Raw genomic sequence first — 24,897 nt, 5'->3', positions numbered from 1 at the left:
CTCTTAAACTCAAAAGTGCGGCAGCCCCTTTGCATGAAAGCAGTGATTTCACATCAAATATCTGGTCTGTGTTAGCAAAGCAGACGGGAGATTTCTCAGCGACAACTGCAAGGGAATTATGCAACGCAATTTTCTGGTTCCTTACACAGTGACAATATACACACGATTAAAGCAATTATTTTAAATAAACTTTGAATAATGCAACTCCTACAGAACCCCTAAATCAGGAATGCCTTGGGCAAAAGAGCCAGTAATATCCAACTCTCTATCAGCTAGCAAAGCACTGGAATTGCAGGAGTCTCTCTTCTCTTTTAGCGTCCTACAAAAATTGTCACAATCACAAGATATATATAGGCCACAGTTGGTCTAGATTCTTCCTCACTTTTCTTGAGGCAGCTAGGACATTTTTTTCCTCTTTTTCCTGCATCTTCTCTCTCTTCCACTCTCTCTTTATTATCATTATTTCTATTTCTGGAAGTTGTTTGCTTGGAGCAATGATAAAGTTTCATTGTACAAAGCGGTGATTTCCATTAAAATTGCTGCAAGTCTTTTAGACAACTCCATTCATTTCTGTAAGCCAGCGTTGTGCTGGGAGCTTTCTTTGCCAGGAGGTGTTCATCAGTTCCTCTTAGGTGTCCTGGCTTCGCAGTTCTCTACCAAGAGAAGCAGCATCAGGTCTTCACCAAGCATTTGTAGGTAGGAAGCTTTACCATTTAGTATTCAAGGTATTTGCTAGAGTAACTATGGGAAATACAAAGAAACAAGACAGAAAGGGAGCTAATTGTACCGATATATGTTGGCAAAGTTGCTGATGTTTTAAATGCCATAACTATATACCTCTCAGCTATAGGTCTTGTGCCTTTGCTAGCAACTGAGAGCAGGGATTCCTTGCTTGGGGCTTGGTCCTTCATCCCCTACTGTATAGTCAAACAGGGAGAAACCATCAGCCCTAAGGAAGGCAATAAAGTGATTTGAAAAGGATCAAGAGTCACTAACCTAGAAAGTCACATGCTGGGCTCCCTAAAGGCAGCCTGCAGGAATCTCAAATGCTCCATACAGTAACAAGATCCTCTTTCGGGGCACAAAATGACTACTGCTAAGGGCATCAACTACAGAAATCCCCCCTTGAGTGCTGTAGAGGAATAGCTGCAATATAGGACAAGACCTCAGAGCTGCTCACAGCTCTGCCCCAAGCTCTTGTAGGGCTGGACTTCCCTGGGTGAGGGAACACATGAGGTTCCTTATCTTGCCTGCTCTTGAGCTCCCCTCAAAATGGCAGCTCCCACGCTTGGAACGCATTAGCAATGACTGTCCCCTTCATTCATCCTTCCGGAGCTAGGACACAGGGAGAAGGATGGGGGGGGAAGCAGGGTCATGGCTGGACCATCCTCCAGAAGCGGCCAAAGAAGAGCCTGGCAAATCAGGAGAACTGAGCTAAGGCATCCTAACGCATGAGGCAGCCCATGACTCCCCCATACCCAGGCGGGGTACGAAGCAAACCTATGGATATTATCTTAAATGCACAGTCTTGCCCTGCACACCCCCTTAATGGTGGTCTCCTACTCCTGCTCAGGAGAGAGCAGGGTCTGCACTCTTTAGTATCAGGGAGCACTGCAGAAGTGCTTGAGTGGTTAACCCTATGGAGGGGAATGAGAAAGGGCAAAGCACTCTCCCAAGGCCATCCCTCCCACAGCAGCCCTGGGACACACTATGGAAGAGGTAAAGGGAAGAAAAACAGTCACAGCTGCCTGTTTTTCCACCCAGCGTGTCCTCTCCTGGAATGCTTGGAGCTCCCCTCAGGATCTTCTTCATTATATCCCTTGTGATTAATAAAGCTCTCTACCGTGACAGTCTCTTCCAAAGCATCACACTGCATCGCATAAAGCTAACCAGCTTTTACTGCTTATCTGCATTCAGAAGACTTCCAGCACTCTGTAACAACCACTAAACCACAGAAAATTATCTTCCCAATTTACAGAAGGAATTTTATTCTCCCCTCCTAAGTGCTGAGAGTCAGCAGACTTTGTGATCACAAGTCAAGTAATTGCTGGCTCTATAGTCACAAGGCTATCTATTAATACATGTCTAGTCCTTGAGCGCTTAGTATAATATAAACAACATAATAATAAAACACAGAGATTGTTTCTAGAAAACCATCTCTGCAAATGGGAGTTTATAATGGAATCATTAACGAACCTTAACAATGGTGAGGGTGAAACACATGAGACAATGTCAAACAATTCGAGACATTTCTTTCAGACAATTTCAGCTTTAAGGGCAGAATGTGATTGTATCTAAAAGTTGCTGCAATTTTTCAAAGGCAAAATCAGCCATTGTTTTAACATAGCAACTCAAAAGCCATATGCCAAAACACAAAGAACCCTTTCAAGTATTCACCTTGGCGAACTTTGCTTTGGACAACAGTTAAATGAAAGAAGCAGATATAAAACTGATTCAAAAACATGTGTGATTGGTACCTATAATTCATGTCGAAGGCTGCAGCTTGAAAAGGATCAACTTCTCTAGCTGCACAAATACGAGCTTTGGCCATCTGTTTCTGTTCCTGCTATGAATAGCTGATTGCCTTTATGTGTGCAATGCTATTTGCATAGGTGCTCCAAGCCTTCCTATGCACTCTGTATCTCCTCTTTAAGAGTGTGCAAGAAAGTAATAAAACAATATGGAGTGGAAGTGAGCGAAACAAGCTCTGGCCCTCTCTCCTGAAGCACATCAGGCACAGATCCATCCACAAGCTGAATTTGACGTCCACGTTTTACCAAGACAGCATGATAGTTATTCCATAGGTTGCAAGTCAACATGAAATCTGTGGTCCTGTGCCCAACTTACCTCATATTTATGCAAAGCACCACAGGGAGAAAATATGGCTTGTTTTCCCCCAAATCAAGAATAAACTAACTAGTTTCCAGGTACCTTTAAAACTGAGATCTTCATAAGTAACTAGTGTTGTCACTTGCTGCAAATTCTGCATTCTTGGTCTGCAACACCTTAAAGATTTCTTACCTGTAGAGAGAGGAGCTTCTGTGATATCTGAAAATCTGGCTCAAGACATCTCCGACCGGGAGCTCCCGATCACTAATTAGTCACTTTTGAGCTCCTATAATTAACAAAATCCAGTACAATCCAATGCTCCATACAGTCCACATATCCACTTATTTTCACTCAGGGTGTCCCTTTCTGCCAGGGAAACATACAGTATGAGAGCGCCAATAATACAATGTTTAATTATACAGTGTAAATTATAACGCAGACAGAAATAAAATGCACGCTACCAGACTAGACATCTGTTCATACTTAAGGCAAACATTGTTAAGACACTAACCAAAACTCTCAAGCCAGATGAGGCATCCATTCCTTTGCATCGGTGTGATTGCAATATATAACCGTTGAATAAGGTATGGCAAAAAATCCTCAATCAAGATTCCTCTCCCATGAGTATTACACACTGGCCAAGAGTCCCAGCGGTCCAAGGCCTCTGAGCAGCATCCAAATCACTTCCTACCATCCTCCTTGGACAGGCACAGTGTACACTGTCTCCAGTGAATACTAGCCCAGAGGAAAACATGAAGACGCTGCGAGTTTGCTGATCCAGTAACCAAACAGCTAACCAGCACTGGAAGCAGAGTGAGAATTAGAGCGTGCTGAATCCTATTCACTAACAAATGCTCCACACTCACAATAAAAAGGGGCTGTTGCTGCCAAAATGTATACCGTCCCGACGGCTTACAAAATCTCTGTTCACAGTAGTCAGTAATATATAATAAGGGATCTAGTGTAAAAGTAAAGACTATTTACTCTCCTTCGTTAAAGCTGTAATCTACATCAAAAGCAGCTGTTGAACCCTGTGAAACCACAGGTTTGTGATGAGTGTCGAACTGACAGACGGGTGTTTGCTTATAACAACCAGTGCTCCAGCAACAGATGTTGTGCACGTTCTGTGCTTCTGCTGACAAAACAGGCAAGAGAGAGTACCTTATCTGGAGACTGACCTTGTGGGTAAGGTATAGAAGATAAGAAGGTATTCAGCTGGTCCCCATGAAGGCTGCTGCACCATCTCAGGTCACGAGTTGGTTATGGCATCTACAGTCCTCATCAACAAATTAATTGAGCTATGTCAGGCTCATGTTGGAGGGCTTTTTTCCCTACTGGAAACAATTAATAACCAAAATTACAATGTTAATATAATCCCCATGGGGAGTGACTGAATAGACAGTAAGTGTGCTATAGTCCCAGCTAGACGGAATCATCTCAACTAAAGGAAAATAGCTGCAAAATTAAATGAAACACTGGATTTCCACATTGATGATGGGACTTATCTCACTTGACTTCAGACAATGGCATCCTTTTAAAGTAAAGGGTGAAAAATAGTATCGCTAGAAGGCAACTCATCTAACCTCTCTTAAGTGTCTATTGTAAAAAGAGATTAGTAACTCTCTGGAGGAGCCTAGTTTTTCCACTGACTATAATGGCAGTGAGGTGACTTGCTCACACTGGGACATCTAGTGTTAAGACACCCAGGTTAGGGTAGGTGATTCCAGTGAGAAGTACTTAAAGTTTGATGAAGACATAAAAGGACTTCTGCTGACTCTTTGGATCAGGATCCAGATCCAAAACTGCAGTCTTTCTGTGTTTTGAACACCATTAATTACAAGATCTGTATGAAAACCACTTTGCACAAGTCCCTGCAGCTGACAGGTCAATTCATTCCCAATCACTAGACTATAAGACTTTTATAAACACGACCATTTTATTGGCTCTTTCAGACTGAGCATGTGTTTTGAGATGACAAGCTAAAGAGCCATTATGAAATTCATTTTATTTTGCTGAAATATAAATTATATGCAAAACACGGAAGAGATAAACAATCCAAAGTGCGATCAAAACAGACGTATCCTATAAAAGGGCTTTTATGTGAAATAGAAGTCAAGGCTTTAGTTTGGAATTTCAACCCTCTTCTAGAAGAGCCAGAAGTATGTGGCAAGTGTTACTTGATTCAAACAGTGAACTCAATCCAGAACAACCTCCAGGACTTGCCAAAAAAAGAAAGAAAGAAAGAAAAAAGGATCATACATCTCTCTGCTGTCCCAACTTATGGCGAACAGATTTTAAAGAATCAGATCCCAAATTCCTTACTCGGTCATTACTCAGACAAAACTCTCACTGGCTTAAATACTGTTGGATACCTCTGCTAAATAACCCAGAATATCAACTCTGTTCTGATAACCTTTCCATTAACATCTAGCAGGCAGGTCATGGTCCTTCAGCAACACTAGCGAGTACTCACATATCACCTGTTGTGGACAGGATGGTGCAGAGCTTTTCCCTCTGCCCCTTTTGCGGGAACGATGAGTGTCTCTGCATGTACCCCACGGCTATTCACCTGAACACGTGCGACTTCTCCAGCAGATGCTACATATAGCAATTAACCATTCCCCAAGCGTAAAGCGATCAGCATGCACGAGCTTGCGCACCCTCAGGAGAGGCCGGGTGGCCCCGACTCAGAAATGTTTAAGTGCTCAGAGGGCCCAACTCACTTGTTTAAAGCAGTTGCTTTCTCAAGTACCTTACTGATGAAGGCTGGAGATGCAAGTTATCGCGTCAGCCATAATGAGCTCTTGCCTGTCTTCTCCAGTTCTTCTGTCCCAAGAGCCAGACTAGTGACACTGCCCTGGCACTTCCACCTGGGAGCTGCTGCTCCCAGCTCTCATTTGGTTGGTGTTAAGACTGTCTTTGCCTCAGCTTAACTAATAATCAGGTATATTATACTTGAGGGTATTCATACCAAAGCCACATTAAAGTCTCATATATCTTCTTCACTGAGGCAGAAACTGAACTTTATCCAGACTTTTTAGTAGTCTACAAATACCTAGAAGCAGAGTACGCATCTCCTGCTAAAATCTCACCTCATAACTGCACTAAGCACTACTAAAGTTGAACAGGTTTTAATTCCCTTGAGGGCTGGGCGTTTATATACTGATATCCAGAAGCTCATGTTAACATGGGTTGCAATTTAGAATAAATCAGCTTAGAAATTCGCTCTTTAATACCCAGTCTTTTTTTTCCTAACAGAAAAACGCAATGTGATCTATTTTTAGGCTTCCCAAGCAGGCAGTTTATAGAAATCAGATTAATGGCACTAGCTAAACATCCACTCAAAGATGATGATGTGAAGGATCTGCAGTGGTACCTACAGCTATTGTTCAGGACTCAACAGCTTCTCACTGCTGCCACGAGCAAAGGTCTTTTCAGTTCGTTGTGCCCCACCAGATCTCAAAGAGCTGTTTCTAAATGGATGACAGTCATGATTCCCGGCTGCTGGCTCTCAGATCACTGTGAAACCAGGAGTTTAAAAATGCTCAAATCACTGATAGCCAGTTGTGCCTTAGCTACCAGAGGCCAGTCCCTCTACACAACTGAAAAGCTCCCAACAGTTCTGACACCACCAAACGGTAAGATGTTGCATATTATGCAGTACTACGATGCTTATTAACAAACCCAAAGTATTCAAAAGTTCCATAATATCAGCGTCCCCCACCAAAATTATATAACTGACTTAAAAATATTAACAACTATTGCAGTGCATTTGGAATTCCTTTTATTTGCTATCTGATTTTACAGATCTTACAACTAGTGTTTCCAAGACTTCCCTGGGATGCATGGGGACTAAAAATTCAAATAAAATAAACCTGAGATTTTCTTTAATCATGTGACTTTTAGAACATTAAAAAAACCCAAACCCTGCAACTATCATGAGATCTACACTAAAGTCTCCAGAGCTGGCAACTCGGCTTCTTAAGTTTTTCATTCTATTTGTAACATGAAAAGACTGTGAGGTAAGAAATACTAATCTGCTAATGTAATCGAAGAAATATGGAAAAATATGAATTGTGACATGGAGAGCCTTTGTTTAATTTTAACTGGAGGCACATTGTTTCATGGGAACAGCAGATGTTATCAAACTTAGGTGTATCTTCAACATTGCGACATCAAAAGAAATAAGACTTGAATTTCAGTTTGACAAAAGCAATAAAAGTTACCTCTGATATTAGAAAATAATTCAAATTGATATTTACAAAGAAGAATCAGAAGAATAAAAAGAGCTGCCTAACCAAAAAACAAAAAGGACTCAAGAGAAACCTTTTTTCAGCTGCATCGTGCATACCGCGTTACTGGCCTCGGAGCCTGTGCCAGGCTGAATGGATTCTGCTCTCCTAATCCTGAATCAACAAGACAAGATTTGTTCAGCGCTGCATCACAAATTTCAGCTTACAGGCTTTACTCACAGCCAGGCCCAGAGAAGAGCAAGAATCTCATGGGCAACACACGCAGAAATCTCCTCCGAAGCATGCATGGACCTCATCCGAAAATCCAGAACGCGTCAGACTCCCTGCAATGCAGCCTGTCCGCTCGAGGTGGAAGGAGCTGCTCATCTGAGAAGCAGCACTGGCAAAATTATGAGCTTCTGAGACCACGTCACGAGCTCCTGACAAACCCTTGGAGCCTTCAGCTACGCAGAGTCTGGACAGCCCCCCTCAAAAGTCATCTGAATTTCAAACTCTTTTCAAGCTTAAGGAGATTAAGAAAAAGTTTTCTGCTTCAGCCTGGCCAATGTGTAACTCACTGGCAGTAAAACACAGCACAAGTATACATCTGCCTGACAGTCCGCAGCAACAGCAAAGAATAAATCTTGTATCAGTTTCAAATATCCAGTATAGACTTCCCAGACGGAATAATAAAATCAGAAGCCCAACTCTCATATTGCTTTTTTCGGGGAAAACAGCTTAGCTGTAATCGCATGTCAGATAATTATTTGTCTTCCCAATATTTTATTAACAAAACTGCCATGAGTGAAATAAGCTGTCTATGTTTTCTAATTCTGCAATTAAGAAGCGCCTCTTCTTCATCAGAGGAGAGCATCTGAGTTGAGACAATCTACATTCTGTGTGTCATCCTGACAGCAGTGCACGTCAGCTGGACAGTAAATCACTTCTTATATTTGTGCATCTTCTGGATAGTCAGCAGTTAATCAGATGGCTGAGGGCTTTCCTCAATACCGTAAACAGAACGGAGTATCAGGCTAGAAACCCAGGGCTGGCTACTTCCAAAATGTCTGTCTCTGTGCAAGCCCTGGGACAGGAGCAGAAGCTTGCACCATCCAGCATTACAGCTCTCATTACCACTAGATGGCCTCACAAAGTTCATTTGTCCTCGGACAAAGCAAACATAACCAATTTTTAGGATAAATTACAGCATGAGATAGTGTTTATGGTCATGTTAGTGGTGCTGCATTACCTTTTACAGCCCCTCTGATTGTCAGGACCGGGTGTAGCATTCACAGGGCTTTTGGAGCAAGACCTGAAGCTTCAGAAAAGATCTAAAAAAGGACTGGAGCAATCAGAGGTCTAAAAACCACTGTGTGTGAAGATCGAAAGAACTGGGGTTGAGCAACTTAAAGAAGACGACAGAGGGGAGGTAGCAAAGCAGCCTTCATGCACATTGGAGGTGCTTGCATAAAAGAAAGGATTAATTATGCACATCAGTGTCGACAGGGCCAGGAGTAACAGGCTTTAACTGCATTAATGGGAAGTTTAGTCAGACAACATATGAGCTGTTTAACAGGGAGAACAGTGAACCACTAAAGCAGATCACCCAGGGTATGAAATTCCCATCACGGGATGGTTTTCAGAACAGGTTGGAAGGTCCGAGATGGATGAAGCGGAGTGAACCCCACTTCAAGAGGACAGAGCAGGTCTCTTTCCTATCATAAAATGATTGTGACAAAAATGTTTACCTTCTGAAGAAGAACAGATTTCCAGAGGTAGTAAACATGAGTATATAGAAATATGAGTCATCCAATGTGATTACAGCTGGGAACTTAAGCACTCCTGAAAGTACTGGCCTTGGGTTTCTTTTAGCTTGTTCCATTCATTCGCTCAGCCTGTATTCATCAAGCAACACAAGCAACTAGGTGAAGGAAACATGTCATGAACTCCGAAAGGGTGCCAGAAGTAGGATGCACAGCAGAATCACCAAACGAGCATCCACTTGTTGCATTCGGATCATTAAAAGTGGTGGTTTTCAGCCTGTTCAGCACAGGCATCTCAGGACCACTGTTAACGACAGGTACGAAAGGTTACCGAGAAAAGCAAGCCTGCTGCCAGGAAGCATTGCTTATTACTCAGGGTCTTTGGAAGGAACTTAGATCTCTAAAAATAAAAATAGCTTGACATCCACCAGCATCAGGCACTGGCTTTTAGAAGGTTCCTTAGGCAGATGTGAAGCCTCGTGAAAAATTCCTACTACAGAGGATCAGAGCTTCACATAGAAGGAACCTGAACAAGCTACTCTGTGTCTAAACTTTGCTTCAGAAATTGCTGGTGAACAGTGTTGTATCTTTTGGAGGGGAAAAAAAAAAAAAAAAAAAAAAGCAACTTAGCCCTGATTCAATGGGTGACATATTCAAATGCAAGAGTTTGGTTTAGGACTTACAGTAAGATTTATTTCAAGTAGCTCTGATGGTTAGTCATGATCATGATAAAGTCTACTACCCCCTACTTTCTGATACTTTATTTAAAAGCATTTTTATTTTTCATTTTAATTGCTGATCTGATGCCAGGGTGGCTTTGCCTCTGGAAAATTCACGCTACGTATATTTACCGATGATGAAATAACAGATCAAAATCTCAGCTGTAGGACATCAGCCTTGCTCCACTGCAGCCAATCCATGGAGTTAGCAGCTGAGTAATTGCAGTTGTAAAGGCTCAGCACAAAAATCCCTGCAGCATCTGCAGAGCCCTTCTGAAATCAGTGGTCACTGCTGAGTGTCAGAATCTGTCCATATTCATCAGCAGGGGTACCACAGAGGATGCTCATATACACCTAGACCAGTAGACATCCCTGGTACTGATATGGGCAGGAGAGGGATCCCATGCAAGTTTAAATGTCCTTCTTTTTCCCCCAGAATTTGAGTCAATTAAAAAAAAAAAAAAAGATGACTAATTCAATTAATTATCAATCTGAAAAATAACCAGTTCTGAAGTTCAAGAGAATTCATTTGAGCAGTAGCAAATTTTTGAATTTTGTAGTAGAAATTCTTTACAAATTCTTTGAAACTCCAAAGTAAAATCCTTGCACTATAGAAATTAAAAATTTTGGTAGTAAGAAACATCCAACCTTTTCTGAGTAATTCTTGTCTAATCTTCATATAATCCTCCCTAATACATTTCAGTGTAAATCTCTGCTATGTGCAACATCTTATTAGCAAGACAATGAAGATAACACAAGAAAAGTCCACAGAGCGGCATTAGGGGATTAAGGAGGGATTAAACAGAAGTGACACAATGAAAATGTTGAAGCTGTATATTCACCATAATTGGTCTGATTTCTAATACTCTCACAGGGTCGGTTGCTCAAGTCCCCAGACTGGCCCGTGGGAACGCAGACTGAATTTCTGCTCAGCGTGAGTAGCGGTGGCAGGACTCAGCCATCATCTCAGGATTGGTCCTCTCTCCTCTTACAGCATTCATGGAAACCAGGCGGTCCAAGGTGAAACTGCTCAAAGGAGGAGAGGGCAGCTGGACAAGGCTACCACGGGAATCTCGGCCACCGTGCAACGGCCAGGCCAGGGGCTTGCCCCTGCTTTCCCTGGCTCCCCGAGCAAGGCCCTGCTTCACGGCTGCCGAGACACGGGGCAGGCACATGACAGCAGGCCGTCTACAGATTTGATCGGCTCTTACTTTAAAGACTGGTGCACTCTCCGCTTTAAAAATGAGCCCTTCATCTCAAATAAATTTTTACTCGATACTTAAAATTAAGTCTATTTACTGCAGCAGAGCATGGTATTGATCTGGCAGTGGTTTAACTTGTCAGCGATAAATCAGAGCCAGCGGCAGATTTCTATTAAGCTACTGGAGGGCCCATCTCCTCATTAGGGAACATGCTGTGCTATCAGCGCTCAGTCCGCAAAACAATTAATTTGGCTCACAAGTGTTCACTTCCATCGTCTGCTGACCAGTGGCATTTTCAAGCTCAGGAGTGCCTCTCTGCTTACAGCCAAACGTGTGGAAGCATGGTTCACAACTTCATTAAGTGGTAGGAACTGCCTCATCTGCTCCAGCAGGCAGTTCTTGACCAAATTAGCAGCCAGGAGTGCAGATTTCCACAGCCGGTGGGACAGAGCAACCCACCCAGACGCTTCTTTTAAACTCTTCAATATTTAGGTGAATTGGTCTAAATACCTGCAGAACGGTTGCCCCTCTCTTCCAAAATCTTTCAGTGCCTGAATGGAAGGAAGGGGGTTGTTTTTTTCAGTTATTGCTTTTTTCTGATGACCCTTCTGCAAATGTTTTGCCCAGCTGAGCAACAAATCAGAACCCACCAGCTAATTTCCAAGTCTGCATCACAGCGTTTCTGAACAGGCAATGCACCTTGCCTGCTGCCCCAGCTTACAAAAGGTCTCCTCCTGGTAAGTGCTGTCCAGGGAGAGGAGGAACCACAACTATTCCTGGCTCTTAAAAGCACGGCATAAGGATCCTAGCGCCACGTGGACTGCATATAGCAAGCACAGGCCACCAGCCAGCCTTTAACACACAGCTGGTGCGTACAGCCTCGCAGAGAGCCAGAGTCTTTGCTGGCACTCGTGTGCACTGCAGGCTCTCCTCCCCGGAGCATCTTGCCAGCTCTCCCCAGCTTTGCCTCCAGCAAAGACAGCGGCTTGGACCTCTGCGAGCTGGCACCATAAAACAAGGCTGGCCCACCATGGGCTGTGACTAAGCTGATAACTTTGGGGGATTAAAAATGCAAGAGTACAAAACCAGGCAGCAACACATCGGTGATGAAATGTGACCTTGAAAAGAAACCACCCTCCTCGGCAGAAGACTAAAAGGGCCACAAAATTGGGGTATGCCGTAGAGTGCTTTGTGGCGAGCTTCCTTCTGGATCCAAGCCTCAGGACGGGGGTGAATATATTTGCATAGGGGCAAGGAAAGAACAAAAAAAAGCACTACTAGGTTTAGATGCAGTTGGGTATTTGGGGACGGAGTCACCCATGAGAAACAGCAGTAACAAAGCTGCTGGCTTTTCCATGTAGGGATCTAGCAGAACAGGTCCTATGGGAGCAGTGCTCCAGGGATAACAGGATAATGCAGCAAAATGGTGCAGAGGCCCTGGCAAGGTGCACAAGCTCTTCTGCCTCTTACAGATGCATCTTGGCAGCAAAAATCTTTGCGCTAGCTTAGCTGTATTTTTCATGCACATAAAGTGCCTGCAGAGCTCACTCTGCAGGAGCTTACTACAAATGCAGTTTCCTGGGGAAGCTCACTCAGGCCAAGAACCTTTTTTCCTCTCTCCATCAAAACTCCTAGAGTCTGGAAAAAAAAAAAAATCCATACGTCATATCCCTCCCCCCACCCCCAAGGCTTTTCAGTTTACAGGTTTGCACTGGTGCAGCTTACCCAACACCCACATCTACATTTACTGCACACACAAACTGCTATAATGACGCAAAGTATCCAGCGTACGCACCTCAGGATAACATATGTCCTTCCGTATCACTCTAGCTATGGTACGAGATGCCCACAGTTGAGCTAACCTGACCTCTGTCACGCTACGTTCTTGTTTAAATAGACTTTTCCCTCGGGGATTGTCCCTTAACCAGCATTTTGAACTCTTGGAAAAGACAGCCTGTCTTACTGCAATCCTTCGTCCGGGATGTCTTGCCCTGTTCTGAGGAAGCCTATTACAGAAGAACTTCTCCAGTTATTATCTCCTGGGGCTTGTAACTGAAGAAAATCTCAGCATTAACCTAACTAATTACTTCAAAAGGACACTACAGAGGGTTCATCCTACTTGTTCTTTTATCTCTCCTTTCTCTTTTATATATATTCCCCTGCACCCTCCTCTTTCCATTGCAGGATTCTGGGTGTTTAATACAATTCTCTCCTGAATGCCAAAAGCAATAATAAAAATGTAAAAGAACAGAGGCACAGGACAGCCCACCTGAGTCAGGGATTTTATGCACATTAGCAAGTTGGTCTTTCAAGTGATGTGGAGAAGCGTTCGAGCTAATGAAGCTTCTTCCTCATCTTCTTTGGCCAGTGAGTGAGCTTGTGTGTGTCAGTCGAGAGAGAGACAGACACACAGACGCACACACACACACACACACGCGCGCGCACTTGTCCTTGTGCTCCGTCATCCCAGCACTGAGCATGGTATGTTGTAGTCTGCACCCAACCCTTTGGCATAAGCCAGCACAGCTAAGGTCTCGCCTTCTCCTGCCCAGCTCAAGTAACCCCAGAGCTGTGGAGTGGTGCTGATCCAGACTCCAACATGGACAAAAGAAAGGTTAGTTTTAACCCAGTCCCCCAGGGACCTCGTGATGGTTTTGTCGGGGCAAGGGAGGAGCTGGCACAAGGGCAAGAACAAACGACTAAGCATACACAGGGATGATGGGGGAAAGGCAAACCCTTTGGCATCATGGCCTAAGCTCTTGAACGGATCTCAAAACCACATTAGTAGTCCTGAGTCCTTTAAATGGAGCACAAGCTAATGAGCTCCATGGAGCTGATAAGCTCCAGGTCCCCACTAGACCAGGTACCACCAGGAAGGAAGTGGGTGGAGGTGGCTGATGCCCGGGGAAGCAGTCTGCCGAGGAGGCAGCCCTGGGGCAAGGGATGGGAGGCAGCTCTGCGAGGCGCTGGGCACAGGGAAAGACTGAGAAGACGGCTACGGAGATCAAGGGGAAGAGCAGGACAGAGGGCAGCAGCCCAGGAGAAGAGGCAAGGAGGCAAAGAAGAGGTAGGAGGAGAGCTGACTGTGGGTGAGTTTGAGGCCACTGGTGCCAAGCCAAGCATTTTTTGGATCAGTCTTACAACACTACAGCCTTGCTCTTACTAGCCAACTCCACCGCTAGAAGCCATGGTCATTAGGTGCTTAGCGCTGGCACGGAGTGGGGAACAGCGGGGAACACGGCACAGATAGGAGACCTGCTCTCTGAGCTAAAACTTTAGGAAGTCAGATTGAGCTTTAACCTCCTCTTCCTGTTATCCCTGCTCATTTAAGATAGCTATTTAAACACTCTTACCACAGAGGGAAAAAGCTGTTTTGGGAGAGCACAGAGGGAATGCAGACTGAAGCAGCTGTTCTTCCCTCAGCAAGGCTCAGAGCAGCAGTGCAGGATGCCAAACACTCATCTTGGCGTACGAGCAACATGAGGCTCTGCAGGGAGAAGCTGGAGGTAACAAGGGAAACTTCTTTTGGATGCTCTGCATCCAAAGACCTTTCTCTTTGATAATCTATCCACACTTTGGTTTTGTAGAGCAGAGCCCAGGGTTACATAGCTGCAGATATGAGAAATCCAGCAACCAACATCCTCTGCAGCTTTTATCACCTTCTACCTGTGCTTTCCTAACCAGAGGCTCAATGTAATCACAAAAGCTGTGCTAAGCACAGCTGCCAAAACACACAGTCAAAAGCGCAGACATATTTTCCTGGTGGCAGGTGAAGCAACTGTATCTCTTTGCAGTGTCAACGGGCATCTATCAAACTAGCCCCTCTTCTGCCATTCCTTCCTTTGGTTGCTCCAGCTGCAGCTCCCTCTTACTCTGCTCTTTCAGGCAATCAGCACCGCTGTGTTTTTCTTAAAGTATAAAGCAAATGGAAAGACAAAAGTGATGTCCGCACCACAGAGAGATCTGGCCATCTCTCCACTTGTGGAGCCCTGTTTTTCAGACCTGCTCTCCCAACGTGTCCCTGAGCAAGGACACCTTGCAACAGGACTCTTTACAGCCAGGAGACCAGACACCCATGCGCAGGACCCAGCAGCAGGTGCAAGAGTAGCCTCTGGCAGCCTGCACCAGAATTAATGCATCTCACTTGACAATATTCCCTTTTGCTTCTGCAGGAGCTTCTGTAGCATGTGCAAATTAACCACAGGGCTCATTTCCTTTACGCTCTTCCCCACAGAGTTCATAGAGCTTTAATAAACTAGAAGAAATGAATTGTTTCTCTGCCCATTTTTCAACATGCGCCCGGGTGAGCAGGCCTTGCAAACGGGAGGGCGAGGGCAGGCTGCGGGGCTGCTAAGCGATACATCCTGCGGTTCTCACCGGACTGCAGAGGATGGCTCAAAAGAGAGGCTGAAAGCCAACTGCTCCCTGATCTCGGCCCTTTCTGCGCTGGGCAGGGTCCCCAGCATTAACCCCATCTGTCTTGGCTCTATCGTGTGCCAGCTGTGCTGACTGCACGGGCTGCCCCTGGAGCCAGAGCGCCCGGCACAGGCACGTGCTGGCTCCCTGCACCCCCAACCAGGGCAACCGCAGCTGTTTAGCTGGCGTTAGCAAATGCCTCTGCCCTTAAACAACGGCTGCAGAGAGATGGCTGCTATTTTCCCCAGCAGCAGCAGCTGTATTTTGGTTGTTTTATGGCAGGGTACCAGCAACTTTGTACAGGAAGCAATTCACATAATAATCTATACCGCAAAAGTCTTTTCCTTTGCATTAGTGGAATACTGGCCGGAAACTGTGATCGCAAATAGCTAAATCGCAGTGGTAATACCAGTATGTTACAGACTCTTTAAAAAACATAAATTGCATTATTCAGTGAGCAACACCCAAACAGAATGTATTTTCACTGGCACAACCAAGCTGCCACTGTTCTGATTTTCATCAGTTCTTTGCGTGTCAAAAATCAAAGATCAAGAAATCTCTCTGTGGGTATCTCTAGTCATGCTCATTAGCATTGTATCTAAGTGCTATAGACTCAGCTGGGCAATCTAAATTAATTTGAACACTAACCTGAGAGCTGCTATGACATAATTACAGCTGTATTTTTCAAATGACATTTGCCTAAATTCCAGTTTTTATTTTGTTGCAAGAAATTATCATCCATTCTCTTGACAAATCCCTGTTGCATCGCCGTGATGACTTTTACGGCCTAGAGTTGGCGCCACGCTATAATAATTACAGAAAGACAAAGTTTTGTGGTTAAGCTCCAGCCGTAACTCATCACCAGCACTGCTGCAGCCTATCGGCACGGAAACTCCTTTCATCTGCATTTAGATCAGGGTAACAACTGAAGCCTTTGACAAATACCTAGAGCCACATTTCACGCAAGCCAAAGTAAATGAAAGACGTGAATTCAAGGACTTATTTTACTGCAATGTAAGGGAGTCCCTGGTCACTCACAGAGAATCCCACATCACTTATATACAGAAGGGACCTCCCCAAAATCCCCGCTTCACTATGCTGCTGGGCAAGTGACTGACCCGGAGCAGAGTCCCAGCTTTCTGTGAGTCAATCTTTCTACCTATAACAGTGGTGGAGATCAGGCTCTTCCATCCATGCTCAGGTCCTCAATATAAAAGTGACCTGATTTCCAGGAGCCCTGAGCAACAAAAATTCCCATTGAAATCAAGGATAACAACAAGATTCAACACCTCTGAAAACGAGGACGTGTACACTGAGGTGGCTAGGCTCAGATTTAGAAGCAAGTTTGCAAATCTGGCCTGCTACTTTTACTTTCCACTGAATCGTATCTTATTTATAGCTCAGACTGTATCAAGTATAGCATGTAGTATCCGCCCAGGAACTGGGGTGAAAGGCAAGAATGAGGACAAAAAGGCAAGAGGTGTTTCAAAAATGCAGTGCTGGATATTTGAGAAGAGGGACACACAGGGCAGGAGAATGGACCAATGGTGAGGGAAAGGCATAAAACATCTGATGTTGCTCAGAGCTACAGACCACTTGATAACTTGAGCAATGCGTTATCCTGAAGGTGAGGTTGAGCCAGGGAGCATGGAAATAAGAGACCTGTAATCCTCCCTCCCCATCCATAACCAGCACTAAAAAGCCTACAAAGCCCAGCAGAACTGAGTAACCAGACCTTAAAAAGGAAGGAGGAGGATTCAATATAGACAAGTAGACAGTTTCACAATGCCCAAAGTCTTGCTCCTTGAGCAGTCATCTTGGACGAAGACACCGAGCTCAATCTCTCATATCTGAGGAGGTACTCTAACCACTATGCTACCATGTACGTATGTATTTATATTGCTTCTCCGCCCTCGGCATGATTTTGAGGCAAAGCGTTGTGCTATGCACAGAGCACCCTACTGTGAGATGGACACACATGCCCCTGCCCGCTGCAAAGAAGCTGGCTGGTCCTACACAAGAGACTGCAGAGTACCAACCAGTGGTGAGAGCTCTGGGCTCTTGCAGCAGCCTCCGGGGAAGCCTCCGGGGAGCTCTGCTGGTTAAATTGGGACTTACAGAACTAGGCAAGGGTTTGGAGGAACTCCTGCTCAGATCTCACGTCATAAAATCTCCGTAAGTCTCATTTCCAGGTTCAGGCCTGAGCAACATAACTTACACAGCCCACACTGTAGTTTACACAGAGGGAGACAAACTTTGGACTGCTGTGTCCAAGACTAGCATATTGCCCTCAGAGCCATGCCTTCCCTCGTAAGACAAAGGCAGAAGAAATACTTCATGCACAACAAATGAAAAAAAAGTACTGACCATTTATGACACAGAATTACAACTAGGTATAATTTAAAGTAAGCAGGTATCAATAAGCAACAGAGCTTGACATTTGGATAGCAGCTGTAATTCCCTGCCTCTTATCCACATGTCCATAATGGTATCAGATTCAGAAACAATCATCTCTTATTTTTTAACTTATATTCCTCATGGAAGAAATCTTTCCTTCCAACTTCCTCTCCAGACCATTTAGGATTAACAGGTAATTAGGTAACTCCAGAAGTATAAGCACAACAGATGCCTTAACTGTCTTTCAACCAGCCACTGTGCTCTGAGATCGATTCTCCCGCCCATTCATATGAGCACTTATGCCTGAGTGAACCCTGCTATATCTCAGGAGAGTCCATAGCTCCCTCTTGTGTCACTAAAGCACTGCTGTCACTTGCACCTAAGAACTCACAGGCTGCCCTTTGCATCTGGACATCTCACCTCTAAGCACAAACTCACCCCACTTGCACTGTCAGTTCATCACAAACCTGCAATGCCTCTGGCTGAAGCTGCAGTCTCATATTTTTTGTGCCTCCTGCTTGCACACGGTGCTTTCCAGGCCGCGAGGTCATAGATCAGTATCTCAAGGCAGCATCAAATGGAGCTAGGTGAACAGATGAAGTCTGCTTTCCACAGAACGCTTTGGGGTAGACACTGAAGCTGGATATATTTGCAGGAAGACAAGAAAAGTCTGCAGTGACATACTGCTGCAATTCTGCACCTGATGAAGTGGCCGAGTTTGAGGTTTCAAAGTACATTTGAAGCCAAGTTGGGAGAATAGCAATTCTTACATTTTATGAGCCTAAAGTATTCACTGTTCCAAATGAAGGAACAATTTTATTTTATTTTTTTTTAAGAGTTAGGAACAAAGTCAAAGAGAGAGATCAAATATAGCAAGACACCCCAAAACACCCTTGGCTTGGATGGAGCAGCAACACAAACATGCTAAGCATCCTGCTTTTTGCAGCAAGGAGCTGTCAGATTGCCTGACCACAGCTACATTAAGACAGTATATTTTCACTGACATTCTCCCAATGATGCTTTTCACAAACTATTCCTTTCTAATACTCCTCTTCAAATTCAGAGGAAGCGGAGGACCAGCTGAATCAGAGCCAAGATGCATTTGTATCCATTTTTGCCCATTTCCTCTCAGTTTATGTCACCAATTAAGTATTACCATTATGTATTAAATGAAATTAGCTTGCTGCTGAAAGGCAGCAACAGAGGGAAAAGAGATTTATACAGTGCGCTGTTCCCTGCTAAGCAGCTTGACTCTGATGGACGTTACCAGATATTAGTCACCATCAAATGAACCTTATTGGATCAGATGGCCATGCACATAATGAACCCTGGAGTGGGAACTACTTTTCAAGGTGACACCATCACAGCCACAAATAGGGATCACTGTGCCAAATACATCTGAAAGGAGCAGTAGTTGGCAAGCCAACAGTGGGTTTCTGTCTTTGACCCTGGCTGAATCAGAAGTCTGTCACTGCTAGGACCCTGGACCATCAAAGCCAGTGGAGAAAGACACAGCAGTGCAGGGTGGGAACAGCCTCATTGATGTTTCCATCAGCCTTCTGCAAATGGTTGTCCGCAAAGCCTTCGCCGTAGGAGCTGCTCTGCAGCACATTATGGAGGCAACAACAAGTGGTAGTACCAGTAGCCTGGTTCCACAGCACCAGCTCCCCTTGGGACGCCAGGTCTGCAGCAGGGACCACATGTCCGCGTGGACCCATGCCCTGGGGGACAGACCTTCCGAGGGGTCCCCTACAAGCGCTAACAGAGGGCAGGTGTGGGGTGACAGGGCAGGGCCTGCTGCAGAAGTATGGATGTAGGCAGCTTCATCTGCTGATCCCCCCCCTGAGTTTACCTCCTCACCACCCACAGCCTGGCTGGGGTTTCCTTCTCCTCATCTGCTTTACTGTTCGTCTCCTGCTACCTATTCCCCACCCTCCCTCCAAACCCATGAGACATCTCCCAGGCCCTCAGGGCTACCCGTGAAGCTCCCAGGCGTCAGCTGGCCTGGGCTAGTGGCCTAGGCACGCACAAGTACTGAATGGCAATTCAGGGTAACCTGGTTCACCATAAACATGTTTCACTTCAATCCCAAATCATTATTTAATAGCTGCGAAGTGCGAACAGCAGCTCCACGCAGGGCTAACATTAAACCAAGCTGCAGCAGTCAAAAACAAACATCTATCAGTCAACGTGACCTGCCAGTTGGCCTCAGACACCTCAAGCCCACTGGAGAGAGAAGCTAGCAAACCAAAACCTGCTCAGACCTTACACAAGGCAGCCCCTGCCCCGGGCTCAGCACCTTAAGGGCTTTAGGGGAGTCAGTGGAGATACACATAGGGCCCAGGCACCCATGCTGTTGACGCAGCTGGTGCTAGGACAGGGGAACTCTTGAAAGGACATACAGATCCGTGGCAGACATAACCCTTGAAAGCATCTCATACCTTCATACAGACAAGTCCCTCCTTTACCCTCCCCCTTCTGCAGAGATGAGCCCATCTCTAGCTGAAGAAATGTCTCCACTAATGAGGCTAGACTTCCAAATGATATTAAGTTACTTTATTATGCTCCATTCTCTAGGAGCTCTTTGCAAACAGGGATTATTCTTGCCAGCCCTTTATTACTATAAGCTGTTTGCTATAATTTTGGAGCAATTGGAAATTTCATCTTATTTCCAGGGGTTTATCACCTTCCAAAAATGTTCCTTTTCAAGCTAGTATTTCTCACACTGGCATTCAGCCTGGAGGTGAATTTCTTTGGAGAGTTTAAATATAATCTGTTCAGTATTTTCTTTATGATAATCGGCACTCATAGCAGTACAATCTCTGGATGACATATTTTATGCAAACCTGTGCTCTTTGTTTTGCTTTAAAAGGAAATCCATCGTAGACAAGACTGAGTGCCCGGATGGGATTTTCCATGGAAGCAAAAATCAAGACCTTCGAACTGTTCAACATCAAGAAACAGATGTAAAGTTGCTGGCTCTCTCCCCTCAAGTATATTTATTTCACTTCTATGCAATAGTATAACAGAAGCAAAGCAACACACACTCAGGAAAATACTATAGAATGGAAAAGAACTGTTATTCCTCCAGAAAAGCTGGGTATGAGTTCAAGTTTGATTAATTTTATGTTTAAACTGTGCTTCCCTTGGAACTTACTGTTTACACATACAGTATTTTGGATCACTGCCTTTAAAATGTATAATCATGAAAGGAGGTAAGTGTCACCAGAGGGACACAGCTACAACTTGCTCTAGGAATCTTAATCGAATTCCCCAACTTTGCTGCAATTAAAAACTTAAATTAACTCAGAGGGAAGCTGGTTTTTTTCTTCAGTCATTTTAATGGAAGCTGCTGACTTTAGCAGAATCTCTGGGGGTTAGGTAATTATTTACCTCTCCTTTTCCCTTTAGGAAATTTGAAATGGTGATTTTTATTTTACTTTCTTTGCATGGTGCTTAGGGTCTTAGCAAGAGAGCTACTATAAACTCATACACAACGTTAATTATTTATACACAATGTTAAAATGTGTATTAAGTATTGAGTATTTAGCAAGACACTGCAAATTAAATTATAAATTTAGTTGCTTTCAGACACAGGACTTTCTAATGACCATTTATTCACCAAAAATAATGCTGTGGAAACTGCCTGGCACTGAGGCTGCATGCAGACACAGACGGGGTGATCCAGAGCATGCGAGTGACTCCAGTTTTGCTCCTAAACGGGGAGGGCACAAACTGTCCCACCCACCTAGGCCTGCCTCAGTCATGCCCAGACCCCTCTGAAGGCCCAGAGCCAGCCTGCAGGAGATATTTAGCATGACAGCTTGAGCAAAATCCACGTGGCAGTTGAATTTGGACCACTGAGCTTGGAAGTTTGGGCCAAAACTCCGAAGTGAATGAGTACAATTTCCCCAATATAAATTTTTCTGCTAGTGCCATTAGCTTGGCAGGCATCACTCTTAATGCTTCAGAGTCAAACTCAGCTCTTCAAAATCAGCATGACACTGATGCGAAACATTTTATCCTGCCTTTGCTTTCTGTTGGCTCCTTCTAACTTTCCACGATGTATCTCACAGTGGCCACCACTGGAGAGAGGATAGGGAGCTCAGTGGCTGAACCACCCTCGCAACTCCTGTCCTCCGTTCCCTACTGCCATCCAAGCCACAGCCAGGCCAAGCCTACAAGTGGTCTTATGGGCAAAATTTGCAACTCGTATTCCAAGCAGCCTATACCACTGTACGCATTTAGAAAGTGGCTGCTTGCTCAGTATATGGGAAATTTCCCATAATACTGGGAGGGAATTACTCTTAAAAGCTGCAGATCCAGGATTTCATGGGACACCTCCAGGGGTAACTCGATCCATTTCCCTGGCACAGTGAAGGTCCCACTCAGCCTTCCAGGAGGATGCATGTTCAACCTGCTATTTAAAACCTTCAGTAATTGAAGGCTCCACAGTCCACTTTAGAGCTTCACCACCTCTAACTGATAGCAGGACTCTTCCTGACTGCAGTTCATGCCTTTTACTTCTTGTCCTGTTCCAACTGGCCACCAAAATTAATGTAAGATGCCCACCTCGGTTTGGGAGAGTTTGCAAGCTTTTCAAGCTTTGCTCTCCAGTCTAACATCTTTCCCTGTTCTGTGCTACTGGGTTCACATTAGATTAGAGCTACTGTAATTCTCTCACATGAGGCCAAGAGCATGTTATAGCTGTTCCCCCAAGAGCAGCAAGAGAGAAGTTATCAGCTGAACCGCCAGGAGGCTTGGAATAGCATGCACGGTGGTCACACCATAGGTTTTGAGGGCAAATTCCAGGAGGGAAGCTGCCACCCTTGCATAGGTAAATATGTTTAAAGTTTGACAAACGCAGCTCAGCTCATCCTAAAAGGGATTTCCCTATAAAATAATTGATGAGAGAGGAACACGTACCAAGCAGGACTTACACAATGCAAAGGTGGATTTTCCTGCACAGAAATCAGCTCTACAGGTGGTACATAATCTGCTTCAGGAATAAAGAGAGGCAATCATCAGCATTTGAAGGAAAAAGGATTGCTAGGTCTCCCATTTAATTCTCTTTGCCATCTGGTTACAGCCTGTTTGCACAAGGTAGGCGGGGAGCTACCATGCCCATCCAAATGTCTCCAGACAGCCCCACCGAGGCAGGCTATGGAAAGTAAAACGTCCATGGTGAGATTCATTTCAGCTGACGCTGGCCACGTCGCTCTGGACAAGGCATCCTCCATCAGCGCTGCTCCTTTCCCAGGGCAGTTCACACCATCTCTTTTTAGGGGACCCTCTCTTCACTGACCACAGAGGGAGACGGGTTCCTCTGGATTACCCCTTTTAGATCATGTTAGGGAGGCAATCTCATCCTTGCTCATTTTAGTGTGTCTGATTAAAAGAAGAAAGACTTTTCTTTTCATGAACAGACTCTACAGCCAGCTCCCAGAGAAAACATATTTCCTTGCCAACCTCATTCTCACAAAGTAGCTGGAGTATCCTAACACCCTCCGACATCCACCCCTCCCCAGCTGCATGATAATATGTGAGTTTAGCGCATAAATCTCATGAGGCCATGCAACCTCCCGTTTGACTTCTGCAGGGCAAACATCAAAGCACTCTGCTCATCACTGGAGGGCGGTTCTGCGTCCTGCCCTTCATCATCGGTGTTTGAACGTGCTTGGCGATGCTGTTGCACTGACACAGACATCTGATTACAGGCAGGCTCCATCCAACGGCAGTCAACATCACAGATCTAGCTCTACAGCAAGGACTGTACTGAGCTCTGATGCTCAGGGCTGAGACAACTCCTCTTTCCTATGTAGGAAGCCAGATCCCTGGATAGCAAGTGGTTCAAACTTTTCATTATTGTCTTGGGCATGGATACTCTGATAGTCACAACACCCAAATTAGATATCTGTTGCAAGCAGCCTACACGAGACCTCGAGTCAGTGTGTGCGAACTGGGACAGCTGAGCTGACAGATGGGCATATGCTATTTATCTGTCTCATACGGCTATAGGAAAAAATAGATAACTAATCTCCAAGAACCGCTTTGAGAAAGTCAGAAAACAGTAAAGCATTATCACAGCAATATGAGTACAAGCAGCTAGGTCCCACAGGAAGGAACCAAACCTCAGGTACGTCTGTGTGGACTGAGGTTCCAATAAACAATTATTGTACCTGATCTTTGAAAATACTGCTAACTAATGATTTTAACTGCATTAACTAATCAACTAATGTGTGCATTGGCCTGCTATTTACTCTAAACAATCTGAACAAAAGTCAGCACAAACAGTTTCTTTCTGACTTTGCTGGCATCTGGGGAACCAAAGTCTGCATTGTTTTCCAGCACAGAAAGCACTGGTGCTTACCAGCCCTCTGAAAGCCATCTTATTTGGCAGTCCTGACTTTTTCCACTCCAGGGGCCTGATTCAAAAGCCTTTCAGCTTCTGGATTCATTTGCTTCACTCATCCCTAGGAAGAGTGCATCAGGAGTGTGTGAAAAGGTGCCAGGTTAAGTGCGTGCAACGATTTACACGCTTTTTGAGCAGATGTTACAAATAACAGCTAACAGAATGCAGAATGAGACTCCAGTCTTGGATATTTTAGTCATTTAGGTTTTGTCCCTATGCAAAAAAAGACCGATAAAACTCTGCCCCCCTGAAATCAATGGAAGTTCTAGCATTCACCTTGCTGGGGTTAAGACTTGAGCATCTTGCCCAATACCTTTTTTCTTGCTAGCCAGTGAACCCCAGCAGCCAACATGCTCCCAGCTAGCAAAATATAGCACATCTTTGGACTCTGTTTTTCATAAAACTTTGGGAGTGGGAAGAAAAGACAAAAATGCCTCTCTACAATTTACATATTGGTCAGAACGACAGCTGAGCTATCCTAGGGCGCTCAAACCCACCACAGGAGGAAGGACACCACGAGGACTTTGTGCCCGAGGTGCCTGTTTGGAAGGAGTTGCAGAAAGCAGTGCAGGCAGCACAGCCCTGCACGGCGCGACACCCACGCGGACTGACGCTTGGCCGCACACTCGTTACAAGCAGCGCAATGAAGACTTGAACTCACTGCCTCTTTTCCACTTTTCCTAGAAATTGTAACGGAGAAAATGCTTCAGGGAAAAATATGTCAAAGCCAAACCTGTATCTATAGAAAACAGCTATGGAGCTCCACTTAGTTATCATTATTACTTGTATTACTGTATCCAACCATGAGCAGGACCCTATTTGCAGTCGGTCCTGCATGTATACACAGAAGACCTGGTTCCTGGCCCAAAGAGCCTGCATTTCAAGAGATACAAGAGAAACATGCAAAATGGGAGAGAAAGAAGGTAT

The 24,897-nt window shown here is 44.8% G+C and overlaps 1 protein-coding gene across 2 annotated transcripts in view; it reads right to left on the bottom strand.

The window, feature by feature from the left end:
• The window catches only part of SLC35F4 (solute carrier family 35 member F4), a 124,304-nt gene that overhangs the window by 36,919 nt on the left and 62,488 nt on the right, over positions 1-24,897 (bottom strand). The window lies entirely within an intron of this gene.

The sequence above is a fragment of the Apteryx mantelli genome, chromosome 4 (assembly GCF_036417845.1).
Source record: "Apteryx mantelli isolate bAptMan1 chromosome 4, bAptMan1.hap1, whole genome shotgun sequence".
NCBI lineage: Eukaryota > Metazoa > Chordata > Aves > Apterygiformes > Apterygidae > Apteryx > Apteryx mantelli.
The sequence above is the reverse complement of the archived record's forward strand: the minus strand, read 5'-3'. Positions and strand labels throughout refer to the sequence as shown.